Source organism: Sciurus carolinensis, unplaced genomic scaffold, assembly GCF_902686445.1.
Source record: "Sciurus carolinensis unplaced genomic scaffold, mSciCar1.2, whole genome shotgun sequence".
Taxonomy (NCBI): domain Eukaryota; kingdom Metazoa; phylum Chordata; class Mammalia; order Rodentia; family Sciuridae; genus Sciurus; species Sciurus carolinensis.
Genome location: NW_025920125.1, coordinates 2,661,883 through 2,676,298, shown reverse-complemented (window position 1 = coordinate 2,676,298; position 14,416 = coordinate 2,661,883). Strand labels below are relative to the sequence as shown.

Below are 14,416 nucleotides of genomic sequence, written 5' to 3'. Positions count from 1 at the left end.
TTGATTATACACTACAGAGAAAAAAATTTTGAGACTGAGGACTGAACCCAGGGGTGCTCTACAATCAAGTTAACTCTGAGTCCTTTTTAGATTTTTGAGACAGGGTCTCACTACATTGGCAAGTTTAGCCTTGAACTTGCCATCCTCCTGCCTCAGTCTTACAAGTTGCTGATTATAGATTATATAAATCCACTCTTTTATTATTTTTTTGAAAACTATGGCAATATTCCATTTATTCTTTTAAATGATTAAATATAAAATTGTATTACCTATAATATACAAATTTTGTCTCTTTGATTCTAATTCCTATGCCTCTACACTTTTGTTCAAGTTTATACATCTGTGTATACACATACATACTAATTCTTGTTCATTACATGAAGTCATGTTGCAATTTGAAAGTATTAAGCTAATCTTCTGCATTTATAAAGACAAAAAATGATGCTGCCATTTAGATCTTTTTAAATAATGGACTGTATTAATGGATTTCTTCATACTGACTCACTCTTGCATTCCTGGAATTCATCCCAGTTAAGGGTGATATACCATATTCCTCAATGTATTGTTTAATACAACTTTGCTGATGCAAGATATTGAGGACACTTATTCCCCTATCTCAGGTATATATAGCGGAAACTCAGCTTGCAATGATGGCAGTGAGCAGGGGTATCTAGCTTTCCATTCTTCACTTTACTGAGTGCTTCCTAAAGTAGGAAGGGTCTGCTAAACAGACTGTCCCTCCAAGAGTGGAGAAGATGCTGTGTTGCAAAGCAGAGGAGATGTCCCTGTTCTGCTGCCTGGTTCAAGGAAAGGAACATGAACACCCTTCTTGGTAGAATTTCATGCATGGCAGAGATATCCTGTGGGAACCTGGAAAGGAGACAATACCAGGGAGAAATTTACTGTCATATTGTGGTTCTCTTACTCTCCTTTGTACTCACCCTTTTTACTGAGCCTCAAAAATTAATTCATCCAGCTTTTTTGCAACAGGTTTGCCACCAGAACACAGGTTTAATGAAAACCACCACTAAATTAAAGCCAAAATGGGAAAGGAAAAGACTCATATCAACATCGTTGTGATCGGACATGTAGATTTGGGCAAGTCTACCACTACTGGTCATTTGATCTATAAATGTGGTGGGATTGACAAAAGAACCATTGGAAATTTTGAGAAGGAAGCTGCTAAGATGGTAAAGGGCTCATTCAAGTATGCTTGGGTCTTGGATAAACTGAAAGCTGAGCATAAGTGTGGTATCATCATTGACATCTTCCTGTAGAAATTTGAGACCAGCAAGTATTATGTGAATATCATTGATGTCCCATGACACAGAGACTTTAGCAAAAACAAGATTACAAGCACATCTCAGGCTGACTGTATTGTTGCTGCTGCTGTTGGTTAATGTTAAACTGGTATCTCCAAGAATGGGCAGACTCGTGAGCATGCCCTCTGGCTTACACACTGGGTGTGAAAGAACTAATTGTTGGTGTTAGCAAAATGGATTCCACTGAGCCACCCTACAGTCAGAAGAGATACAAGAAAATCATTAAGGAAATCAGTACCTATATTAAGCAAATTGACTACAATCCTGACACAGTAGCATTTGTGCCAATTTCTGGTTGGAATGGTGACAGCATGTTGGAGCCAAGTACTAATATGCCTTGGTTCAAGGGATGGAAAATCACCCATAATGATGGCAGTGTCAGTGGAACCACACTGCTTGAAGCTTTAGATTTCATCCTGCCACCAACTCATCCAACTGACAAGCCTTTGTGTCTGCCCCTCCAGGATGTCTACAAAATTGGTTGTATTGGTACTGTTCCTGTGAGTCAAGTGGAGACTGGAGTTCTCAAGCCTGGCATGGTGGTCACCTTTGCTCCATCCAGTCAATGTCACAACTGAAGTAAAGTCTGTTGAAATGCACCATGAAGCTCTGAGTGAAGCTCTTTCTGGTGACAATGTGGGTTTCAATGTCAAGAACATGTCAAAGATGTTCATCGTGGCAATGTTGCTGGTGACAGCAAAAATGACCCAGCAATGGAAGCAGCTGGTTTCCCTGCTCAGCTGGTTATCCTGAACCATCCAGGCCAAATCAGTTCTGGCTATGCTCCTGTACTGGATTGTCACACAGCTCACATTGCTTGCAAGTTTGCTGAACTGAAAGAAAAGAAATGATTGATCGCCATTCTGGTAAGAAGCTGGAAGATGGTCCTAAATTCTTGAAGCCTGGTGATGCTGCCATTGTTGATATGGTTCCAGGAAAGCCCATGGGTGTTGAGAGCTTCTCTGACTATCCTCCTCTGGGTCATTTTGCTGTTCGTGATATGAGGCAGACAGTTGATCTGGGTGTCATCAATGCAGTGGATAAAGAAGGTTGCTGGAGATGGTAAGGTCACCAAGTCTGTCCAGAAAGTTCAGAAGGCTAAATGAATATTACCCCTAACACCTGCCATCCCAGTCTTAACCAGTGGTGGAAGAACTGTCTCAAAACTGTTTGTCTCAATTGGTCATTTAAGTTTAATAGTGAAAGACTGGTTAATGATAACGATGCATCATAAAACCTTCAGAAGGAAAGGAGAATGTTTTGTAGATCATTTGTGTGTGTGTGTGTGTGTGTGTGTGTGTGTGTGTGTGGCAGTTTTAAGTTATTAGTTTTTAAAATCAGTACTTTTGTTTTGTTGATTGAGGATTAAAAATGTTTTATTATTTCTCAATTTAAAAACTTATATTGGATATACCGTTGAACTGATGAGAAAGTTTTTTTTATTATTATTGTATACAAATGGAAAAAATCAGTACTTTTTAATGGAAACAACTTGACCAAAAATCTGTCACAGAATTTTGAGACCCATTAAAACAAAAGTTTAATGAGGAAAAAAAAAATAGACTCTTCCAAATTTTGATCCCAGCTTTCTCAAAAGTCAAAGACTTCAAGCAGAAAAAAATATTAATATTTCTGCTAAAGGTATAATTCTCAGATATAATTCAGGGTGAAAGTGCTTTGGTCTCCTGTTTTTCTTTTCTTTGCAGTGGTACTTCATGAGAACATTTTGTAATTTATTTTGAGAGAAAGAAGGGGGTATTTTCCTATTGAGGAATCATAATAGGAAAATACCAAAAACTCTTCTTTGACACAGAGATGAGAAAATGGAAAATATGGAACACATGGACTTAATATCCATTCCATTTCCAAAACTCAGGGCTCCTTAAATCCCAGACTAGAAAACTCTATAAGAACTAAAAGCATCTTTGCCTTCACATTGATCTTCCCCTCTTTTTCCAACTGCTTCACCTTTTTTCCCTAGTCAACTGTCTTTCACTCTCTGCCAATCATCAGCAGATTCTCTCTCTCCTGGAGAAATAAATCCTCACTATGAGCAAATGCCATGTCAAGTACTTTCAAAAGACAAAGTTGTATAGTTTTCCTCTAGTCACATTCCTCCTTAATTGGAACAGTGGTCTTGTGTAACCTCCAGTCATTCCTCAGCTGGACACAGTATCCAGCAAACCCAGAAATTATGACAGCAAAAATGATTGATTCATGTGTTAAAATTCTATACTATCTTGTTCCAGTAACATTTAAAGGAAGTTATTTGGGGGTACATATGCTTAAAATTCTTGAATAATCCATCTCTGATGGGTCTTTGACAGACATGGATATAATTCCCTAAGCATTTTTATAAATATTTCTAAAATATCCTTGGGGTATAATTTTTAAAACCATCCACCTGTTATTTTCCTGACAGAGCTACCCTACCACAAGGAATCCCCAGATCCTGTCTTGCATTTGAACTTTTGTCTTAAGGGAGCCAAAGCCTTGAATAGTCCAACTGTACCCTGGAGAGGTTGCAGGACTGTGGTGTGTGGCCCCAGGAGATGAGGTAGACAAGCAGAGAGAGAATCCACTGCCAGATACAAATACACACCCAAAGTCAGTCCCCAATTCCCACCTCCTCCAGCCACACCTCACCACTTCAGTTACCACTCAGTTAATCCCTATCAAGGGAGTAATTCACTGACTGGTTTAAGACTTTTAAAACCCAATAATTTCTCTTTGAACCTTCCTGCATTGTCTTACACATGAGGTTTTGGGTGGCACCTCACATCCAAACCATAAGTCAGTGATGTTGACAGCATGTGTTTCTGACTTGTGCTTTATCTGACTGAAGTAGCACATGCATGTGAATATCATGTACCAGTACAGGTTTCTAACAAATGGCTCATGAACTACTGATGTGCACACTTTTGCCTAATTTAAAGCATCAGCAGTCGGACCTCAAGGACACTCCACAAGTCTTCTGCCACTTGATTTGCATGGCTCTAATTCTCTAGGAGCATTACCAGTCCCTACAGCAGCATTTGACACTCTCCACATAGAGTCATTCTGCTTTTTACATCCTCTGCAACACACTGAAACTTTTCAGGTCTCCTCTTCATTTAAAATCATAGTTATCTTTCTGGAGCTTATACATTTTTTTTTCCAGAATTAGGTTGGCTTATTTCTTTTGTCACTTTTTTCAAAACAGCTCTTTTTTCTGCTTATAAAATTAATGACTGTTTATGAAAGAAAATCACATATATAAAAGATATTTAATATAGCACCTACTATTGCAAAGTTTTTATACACACATGTACTCATACATGCAATTACAAAGTGGATGGCAGTGAATAAACACACCTTCTCTGTGTGAGAATCTTGAGGAGCTGGCATTGGTTCACCAAAGCCTCCTGCTTCCTTTAGCCTGCACATCCCCCTGTCAACCATTCCTACTTGTTTCCACCTCTGTAGACAAGCAGTGCAGTCACCCCAGAAAATGATGGCATCCACCTTTGTTCCCTTGTGTCAGCTTTATACCACATGACCCTGGCCCATCAATTCTTAAGAACCTGGCTTCTAGTTCTGCTCTAGATTTATTACCACCTGCCTTACTAATGACCTTGTTGTTTCTCCCCAACAGCGCTCTGAGCTTCTGCTTTCCTGAGTTCTTGCTGGGGCACAGCTAATCCCCACTGCTAAGATTCATAGCTGACGTGGATGTGCCATAGCCCAGTTGTCTGCTTTAATCACATGACCCTGGAGCTCTGCCTGCTTGACTCACAGCTTCCAGAACCTGCTCCAAGAGCAGGGCTTCTCCATGGACATGTTGCTCAAATCTCACATCCTGGGCCTGTAACTCTCACTGGTTTATGACTCTGACACAAACTAAGCATTTTTACTGAAATTAGAAATGAGATGGAAACAAGTCTCTGAGGCGGTGTGTTAGCTTTTTAGGAGTGTCACAACACATTACCACATGTGTAGGTGTTTAAAACAGTAGAGCTTAATTCCCACACAGTTCTGGAGGCCAGAAGTCTGAGACCATGATGCCAGTACAGTCATGCTCCCTGCAAAGGTGCTGGGGAAGGATTCTTCCTGGTTTCTTCAGTGTCTAGTGACTTTAGGTGACCTCGTCTTTTGGAGGTGTCACTTCAGTCTCTGCCACATCTTCATGAGATCTTCCCTATGTGTCCCTGTGTCCTCTCCTCATTTTATGCAGACCTTTGTCATTGGCTTTCAGGTTCACCCCGACCCAGGAGGACTTCCTATTGAGATCCTTAACGAACTACACCTTCAAAGGTCCTTTTGCCATGTGAGATCAGTTCTAAGGTTCTAAAAGTACACAATTTTGGGGGAAACCATCCAATCCACTACAGATAGAAATTTATATTTTCACACCCATGACCTGAACAGAATTTACAGAGAACAAGGGGAAAGTAAGGGCACATCCTCAGATTTGAGTGCCATATGTTTTTAAAGTAAATACAGCATCCCATCCCAACCACAGAGCAATTTAAACAATCATTCCCTAAGTCCATTATGTGAAACTGGGAGAACCTCTGGTCTTTGTGACATTTTGGTTTCAAGATCTGGGTAGGTATTGAGACTGAGCACATGCATTCACCTCCAGTGTGTTCCAGCACCTCTAAAATGACATTCAAGCAAAATCCAGAGTGGATACAACTGGAAGAATTCACAGAAGTGTGGAAAGTGGAAGGTGGATGATGAGGGACCACCAACCTAAAACTCTGAATGCTGTCATCAGGCACAAGCAACAAAAGACACAGGAAGCAAGTGAAGTCTCACCACAAGGCCATAGAAAAGTCCAGGAAGCAAGAATGGATTGTGGGTGGGGCAGAAACATGATGACTGGATACAAGTCTACACAAGAAACAGAGTCCCAATCACCTTCCTCAAACTACACCACCAGATGAACACCAAGGCCCCCAAGGAGTAGAAGATTGGAGTCCAACATGCTGCCATTTGAACCAAAAAGGCCCTGGACACAGGGACCAAAAATCACTAAGCAATGCAGGTAACAGGGAAACAGGGAAACTGAATGGAAATCTGCATATCAAATGTGGAGTCATTCCCATCCTCCTTCCTGCCTAACTAAAAATGCTGGGAAAGACCCTTGAACTACCCCACCCAAACCTGAATTCCTCTCTTGGGGAACACCTGACCAAGTAAAAATCCCACATGTGAATAGTATATTTCTTGTTTCATTCACTGTAAAAGCTTTGGAGCCCTAAATGACTATCCTTTGATGAAATTCACCTTTTTTTTTTTTTTTTTTGTATCACAGTGCTTGTATTAATCTTTTATTTTATTTAATAATGGCCCCAAAGGACAATAGTGATGCTGGCAATATATTACAGTATATTGTTATAATTACTCTAATTTATTATTGGTTATTATTAATCTCTTACTTTGCCTAACAAATTACATTTTAACACAGATATGTTTATATGGAAAAATAATATACATATGGTTTGGTACTATCTTGGGTTTCAGGCACCCAGTGAGGGTCTGGGAATATATTATCTAAAATTTGAGTAAAAAGTGACACATATATAATTGTTTTCATCAGCAAGATTAGCAGTTACTGTGTAGTATGGTATTCTTTATTTTGAAAATGTACATAGAATGACTAAGAAATATCTAATTTCTTTTTCTCCCTCATAGTAATGAAGGTTCCACTAAAGTACTTTGTATATCAGTTTAATCTTCATAAATAAATTGCTATTAAGATGACTGAGAAATGAAATTATTTGAGCTTTTTTAAAAAGACAGAGCCCTTTTTAGCAATTTGATTTTAAATGAATTTTATCTATAGTGTCTTATGCATAAAATCCTTAGACAACCATTAAAACAAAAAAGTCAGTCACAAAGTATTCATAAAACTATATCACAGACCTCAGGAAATAGACATTCAGGAAAGATTTCAAGGCTACTCAGCAATAGCCTCTGATAAAACCCAACAAATCTGAAAATTGCAATTAGAATTCAAATGGATCAAAATATTAGTTTATAACTGAGCCAAGATTAGGAAAGTCTTCCACTGTTGGTATTTTCATGTTCTTAGTTTTTCAATCAAATAATCAGTTGTGAAAAATCAGTAGGAATTTATTCTATAAACCAACTTGGATAAGAAGCCAAACTGACTGGCTGGTGGCAGAACATGAAGGTGCAAGTGAGAAATGGAACAAAATGGTGGTACATGAAAACCCATCCTCATATTTGAAAAGTCAGTGAAATCATTCTTTTTAGGATTGCTTTTTCCAACAGTTACCAAGTCCTCCACCAATTCTATTTGATCTCTCTTTAGATCATTGCAATTTCTAATATGCTTCTTTGGCACTGCAAGACAGTGATGAGGTGCTGCTGGTTTTACATCTTTGAAGCACACAAGGTCTTCATTCTCACAGGGCAGGAGTTCAGTGCTGGTTTCACGCTGCCTAGCAATCCGATAGAACAAGCAGTTGCTGTTGTGGTCCCAGGACTCCGGGGACTCTTCCGCGACCTTGGAGGTTTTCTGTGAGTTATTTTTGGAGGCCGAAGGTTCCTCGCTGATCACCTGCTCCTCTGTCATGGTAGCTGGCCCTGCAGCCAAGAACCCTGGCTTCTCCAAGAATACTGCGCTGGCGCAGACCCGCCTCCTGCACCTCCTGCATTTAGCCTCCAGGCTCACCCCTCGACCGGCTTTGGGTCAGGCAAGAAGTGGGGTGCAGGCACCAACCCAGACTGACAGAAATAAAATTCACTTCTTAATGAGCCCTGTAACTGCCCACTGGAGGTCCCTGCAGCTATTTGTGTCTCCCTCTTCGATATAAACAGGTAACCAAGGAAGACTTAAGATTTTAAGGAAATCTACAATAAAAGAAGGCATGAAAGACAACAAAGAGAAAACAGAAAATTCAGACAATTCAGGGAACATAGAAGAATTATGTAAAAAATAATTGCTTCTGAAAGAAAAGGAAAAATGAAGAGTCATAAAACAAAATTAGGTGTTTAAAAACAAAATTAATATTTTGAAAGAAAAGCACAAAGTGCTTGCAAATTTAAGAGCAGAAACTAAGGTATTACTCTAAGCTCTCACCATGGTTGGGCTGGGGATAATTGTGAAACAAGTAGGGAACTTTGGTCAATATGGCTACTTTGGGCAGGCAAAGTGAGATCAAGCACGTCTTTCAAGTACTGACATGAGCTCCGGATTTAAACAGAAGAATTAGGGCAGGAGCAATAGATCCGTACAACTAAGCATTCTTGGTCAGACAGTGATCTGGATAATAATATCAGTTCTGGCCTGAGAAGGGTTTCCTGAGAAGCCTTATCACTTGAGGGGCAACCTCCATTTGCTCATCTAGTAGACCTGTGATCCTGAATGGGGAAATCCAACCACCATGAGGTGATTGCTCCTGCTTAGGGGGCCAGTCTCATGGTAGGATAATCTGCCTGAGGCTTTGCTGTTCCTGGATGGGGCAGGGCATGACCACAAACTTCAATGTGCCACTCCAGGCATCAGGACCAGGACATAGAAGCAGGAACCTTTAAAAACCTTAGTTATTCTTTTCTTGGTGCCCTCAGTCTTTAAGGGGATAAGATAGGCTAGATAAAGTTAGGGCTCCTAACCTTATATTGCCAATTTCTAGATGAGCACTATTTAAATGATTAGTGTGCCTACATGCAGAGTTGAGTGAGAATATGAAGACAGATGCAAAATGAAGACAGAGATGCCAGGATCTCTCCTGCTTCTACCCACGGGGCATATCCAGGTCAAATGAAACATCACTGCTTTTAGCAAAGGCAGTTTCTAATTCTCTGTGATGTTCCAACTTTACGTTCTACTATTTCCATATTTATTTTAATTCGATTTATAAATATCACATTTCAAAAGAATTTCAGAAAAAGTTTGCTATGATTTTAGTATTTTTTTACATATTTAGAGATCAGTCCTCTCCACCCACCTGAAGTTTTGTCTTAACTTCAATTTTATTTTATCCAAGCTGGATTCTGTATCATCTCCAAGCACTGGAGTAAAAACATGGTAGAATTATTAGCTAAGTATTAGTAATTGATGTTTTAAAACTCTAAGTCATGCCTTCAGTCTTCAGGTTTTCCTCCTTCATTGTGTTAGGAAATATTCTCAGAGAATCTGAGAACATAACATTTTTCATTTCTTAGAAATGTAAAATCTCTATGCACCTGCCATTTCATAATTTTGATGAGGCCAAGAGTAATTTTCACAAGGGCTTGACATTAAAGATAACATAATTCTTCGTGGACTCTGTAACCCTGAGAGCTGAAAAACACAATATAGATTTTATCCCTCATCAGAAAAAAATATGTGTTGTCTTATACTTTTTTAATTTTTAAATTTTTTATCCAAATTGTTTAAATTTTAATTGTTCTAATTAGTTGTACATGACAGTGAATGCATTTGTACATTTTGATAGATCACACATAAATGGAGTGTAATCTCTCATTTTTCTGATTATACATATTATAGAATCACTTTGTTCATGCAGTTATATATGTAAATGAGGTAATAATGTCTGTTTAGCAAAATAAGTAAAGCACTTTCTTACTGGAAGAAAATGTTACATAAATTCAAAATTTTCTATAAAATTCAGTTATCTTTAAAATTATACCTGTTGGTGTAAAAAGTTACCAGAAAGTACCCTTGTAAATAAAATAAATATTCTGATGATAATGCAACTCTTTTAGAAGAAACTGATCTTTCCTCTGTGTCTCTGTGTCCTTTCCTCATTTCATGCAGACACTTGGCATTGGTTTTCAGGTGCACCCTGATCCAGGATAACTTTATCTTGAGATTCTTAACCAACTACATCTTGAAAGCTCCTATTTCCATGTGAGATCAGTTCTATAGTTCTAAGTAGACATTAATTTGGGGGGTAATCTTTCAACCCACTATAGACAAGAATATATATTTTTCACATCTACAATATGAACAGAATTTAGAATATAAGGGAAAATTAAGGGCACTTGTAAACAGGTGTGAAGGTCATGTAAAATTTTGTCATTTGCAGTAGCAGGCCCGGAACTGGAGGCAATGATGTTAAGTGAAGTGAGCGAGGCACAGAAAGACAAATGCTACATGATCTCTCATTTGTAGAATATGAAAAGTCAACTGCAAAGAAGAACAGAGCATAATAGTGCTCACTGGAGCCTGGGAAGGGAAAAGGGGAGAGGAGTTGGAAAGAAGTTAGGGAAAGGGACAACATAACATTTAGAAAGAACTAATAATACTAGCTTCTACTGCACAGTAGGATAATTATTACTTGTATCTGTCTCAGATGTATTTCACAATAACTCAAAGAACACAAAATTCCTGAAACAGATGTGATTGATGTTTGAGGAGACAAAAGTGCTTATGACCCTGTATAGATCATTACATGTCGGAATCCTTTCCATTTTTTAACTACATTTTTGATAGCAGAAAGATTTTAATTGTAATCAAGTTCAATTCACCATTTCTTTCTTTATTGGTTATGTCCTTTGTGTAAACCAACACCACAAAGAAGTCTTTTTATGCTTCAAAGAGTCTTAACTTCTGAATTTAAGTGGGAAATGCATTTTGAGTTAATTTTTATGTTATCATGAAGTGTCCATCATACTTCATCTTTTGTGTGTCCCTCTCCTCCTGTGCTGGCACCATTGGTTGAGCAGATGGTTTTCTCCCCACTAAGCCACCTCTGCAGTGCTGTACATGGAAGACACTCACCATGGTCTACTCTGAATCCTCAGCACTGACCGCTGTCTTCCACCCTTACTAGGTGTGTGCTGTGGTCTTACACTCTCTGTCAGAGTTAAACCCACAACATGTTATTATTAAGCACTCGGTTTTTGAAGAGATTTAAAAATGACCATAATAAGGTCTGAGGTTGTAGCTCAGAGGTAGAGTGCTTGCCTCGCACCTGTGAGGCACTGGGTTGGAGCCTCAGCACCACATATAATAAATAAATAAATAAATAAATAAATAAAGGTTTTGTGTCCATCTACAACTAAAAAAAAAATTTCCACTGTTATCCACATACTGAGGGTCTCTAGTAGCCCCGTTCCCCTTTTTCTCATGTGGTTTCATGTTTCCATCAGCATCATTTCTTCTTTGTAAAGTTTCCATTAACATTTTTAGTGCAGATCAACTGGCCTGAGTTCTCTCAGCTTTTGTTTGATCAAGAAATATTTTAAGAAGAAACACCTTTATGTTGCCTTATTTTCAAAATATATTTTGTTTAAATGAGAATTTGACATTGTTTTTAATTCCATTGCTATCAAAATAGTCTGCCATTCTCCTGCCTTATGTAGATGCTGACAAGAAATGTGCTTCTCTGATATAGTGAATAATGTTTTAATTTTAAATATTGCACTTGCTCTCTTTGCCATCATATTAATATAATGTGTGAGAATTACACATCACCAAGCTTATTAAACCAAATTGAAAGGGAAAAAAGATCCTTTAGTGAGCAAGCCAGGCAAGAAATTGGGAGCAGGCTATAGAGCCTCAAAGAACTCCCAGCACCTAAATTTTAAAAGTACAGAGTTTATAAAGGTAAAAACCACAAAAACCACAGGGACAATTGAGGTACATGTAGGACAGAAAAGACCTTGTTGAGACATATTTTTATTGCATGAGATAATTGTTTTGATTTCACATTTCAGTCATTTTTGTTATACATCAGAGTCATAGGGACACAGGAAAGTCCTACTGTACTGTCAACATAGATATAACTGTCAAGAGACTGAAAAGAAAACATTACAAGCAAGCATACAATGGAGTCAGGTTAGAACAAAATGGCATTACTTAGGTTCTTTTTCATTTCACTGTGTCATTGACTTTTTTGAGAATATTGACACCACTAGTTCCTCTGATAGGAAACTTCTAACAAGATTTGGTTTACAGGCAAGTGACGCCATCTTTGTTTCTCTGCATGCATGTCTGTTTCTATAGATGTTTTCAGATAGTCTCTTTATTACTGGTTTTTAGAAATATGATTGCAAAACTCTTGATGTAATCTTTTTCCATTTTCTTCTGCTTGAAATTATTGGTTCTATAGATTTATCAGTTATACTTAATTTGGGAAATTTCTGGCCATTGTTTCTTCAAATATTTTCCATCTCCTATACTGGTCTTCCTCCCTGAGGTTCCAAATCTATATGACCACTTCATGTAGCCACCACTGTCCTGTTCAATTCTATTACTGTCTCTTCTCTCTTTGTTTGATTTTGAATAATTTCCATGGGTACACTATGTTTAATTCTGGATAATTTCCATGGGTCCACTATTTCTTTAACAGTGTGTAATTTGTGAATATTTCTTCACTTTCCAGTATTGCATTTATTCTTATCTGAGGGCCATTTGGGATTTTTGGAAAACTTTTATTTCTTATCATGTTCATATTTTCCTTTATAACCATGGGCATATTATTCACAGTAGCTCTTTAACGTCTTTAACTGCTAATGCCATCATTTCAAATTATTGCTATTTTTATAGTTTTGAGATTATTTTTTTCTGTTTATTTGCATACTCAATAGATGTGAATGTTTTTCAGGGAGTATGAGGTTTGTGTTGGTTGAGTGTTACGATTTTTCTAAGTTTTTAAAAGGAGGTACACTTCATTTATTAAGTTTATTTAGCTCCACATTCTTTTTTAATGGATTTGTTTTTAAACCTCATTTTGATGGGCTTACATCAGCCTTTAGTCTACAAAGAATAGTTCTCAACACGTTTAGTGCTAAGTACTGTAAGAACTCCAAGTGGCTGCATATCCAGGGTTAGAGGCTCTCTCTCCTACGGGTTTCTGTTTTCAAAATAGTTCACAAGCAGGACCCCACATGAGCAGGGATTTCTATAAAGAGTGGGCAGAGGGTTTGGGGATCAAGGTTTTCTACATTCTTGCCTTAAAGTTTGGTTCTACCCCCATCACAACTCAAGAGGATACTGCCCTTCAGGACACAGGCACCCAGCACCTCAGGTAGTGTCTGTCTCTTATCCCTGCTGTGAGGTTCTGATCCCATGTTCAATACTCTCAGGGCCCACTCAGGCTTTGGCTTCAAATCTGCTCTCATTTCGGTGCCTCTGTTTTGTTTCTCTCTTGCAATCTCAACTGTGCTTTGGTGTTTGACATTGACCAGAGATCACTCAATATTAGCCTGTTTTGACCTGTGTATTTCAGAAGTCCAGGGAAGGATATTTCTTGTCCATGCCCTCTCCCACAGGATGAAGTCCCCATGACATCACTTACAGAAGATGGTCCAGAGGCTCATGGGGAGGTGCCTCATGTTTTAGACAGCTTTTTCACTACTGTGACTAAAAGACTCGACAAGAACATAGAGGAGGAAAAGTTTATTTGACACACAGTTTCAGAGGTCTCTGTCTGTAGATGGCTGATTTCATTCCTCTTGATCCAAGATGAGGCAGAATTTTATGTCAGAAGGGTGCAGAGCAGGAAAGTGGCTCAGGACACAGCAACAGGAAGCAGAGAGAGAAACTCCCCTCACTATGACAAAATGCAAACTCCAAAGGCATGGCCCCAGGGACTCACCTCCTCCAAGCACACCCTGCTTACCACCCAGTTAACACCTGTCAGAAGATTAATGCACAGATTAAGTTAAGGCTCTCATAACCCCATCATTTCACCTCTATGCCTTCTTACACTGTCTCACACATGAGTTTTGAAGGGAAAACTCACATCTAAATCATAATATTCCATGGTTACTGGAAGGACCACTGATCAAGGAATTGGGATCTCTATGTGAACCCTCATGTGCATCAATTGGAAAGTGCCTTGTTTTCCTCAGTGTCCAAAATAAATGCTGTGTCTTTTCATAGTATAGGCTGTACATGCTGTGTCAGAAAAAAAAAAAAAAAAAAAAACACAGGAAACTCAAAAGTTTCATGTCTGTTAATCATTACTTACCCAAAGATGCCCTCTTGAGGCTTCCCCCTGTTCCTCATTTTAATTATACAAATCAATAAAGCAGTAGCAGACTAAACACAGAAAACAAAACACTTTCCTCAATGTAACCACTCTGCCTTCCTTGCAGTTAGCAGAACCTTCTGTTTTTAAGAGATTTTA

The 14,416-nt window shown here is 38.5% G+C and overlaps 2 pseudogenes; one reads left to right on the top strand and one right to left on the bottom strand.

The window, feature by feature from the left end:
- The first annotated feature begins 1,043 nt into the window (after window positions 1-1,043).
- On the top strand, window positions 1,044-2,428 carry LOC124973915 (elongation factor 1-alpha 1-like; annotated as a pseudogene).
- Window positions 2,429-7,389: 4,961 nt separating this feature from the next.
- Window positions 7,390-7,908, bottom strand: LOC124973901 (adenosine 5'-monophosphoramidase HINT3-like; annotated as a pseudogene).
- Window positions 7,909-14,416: the final 6,508 nt, after the last annotated feature.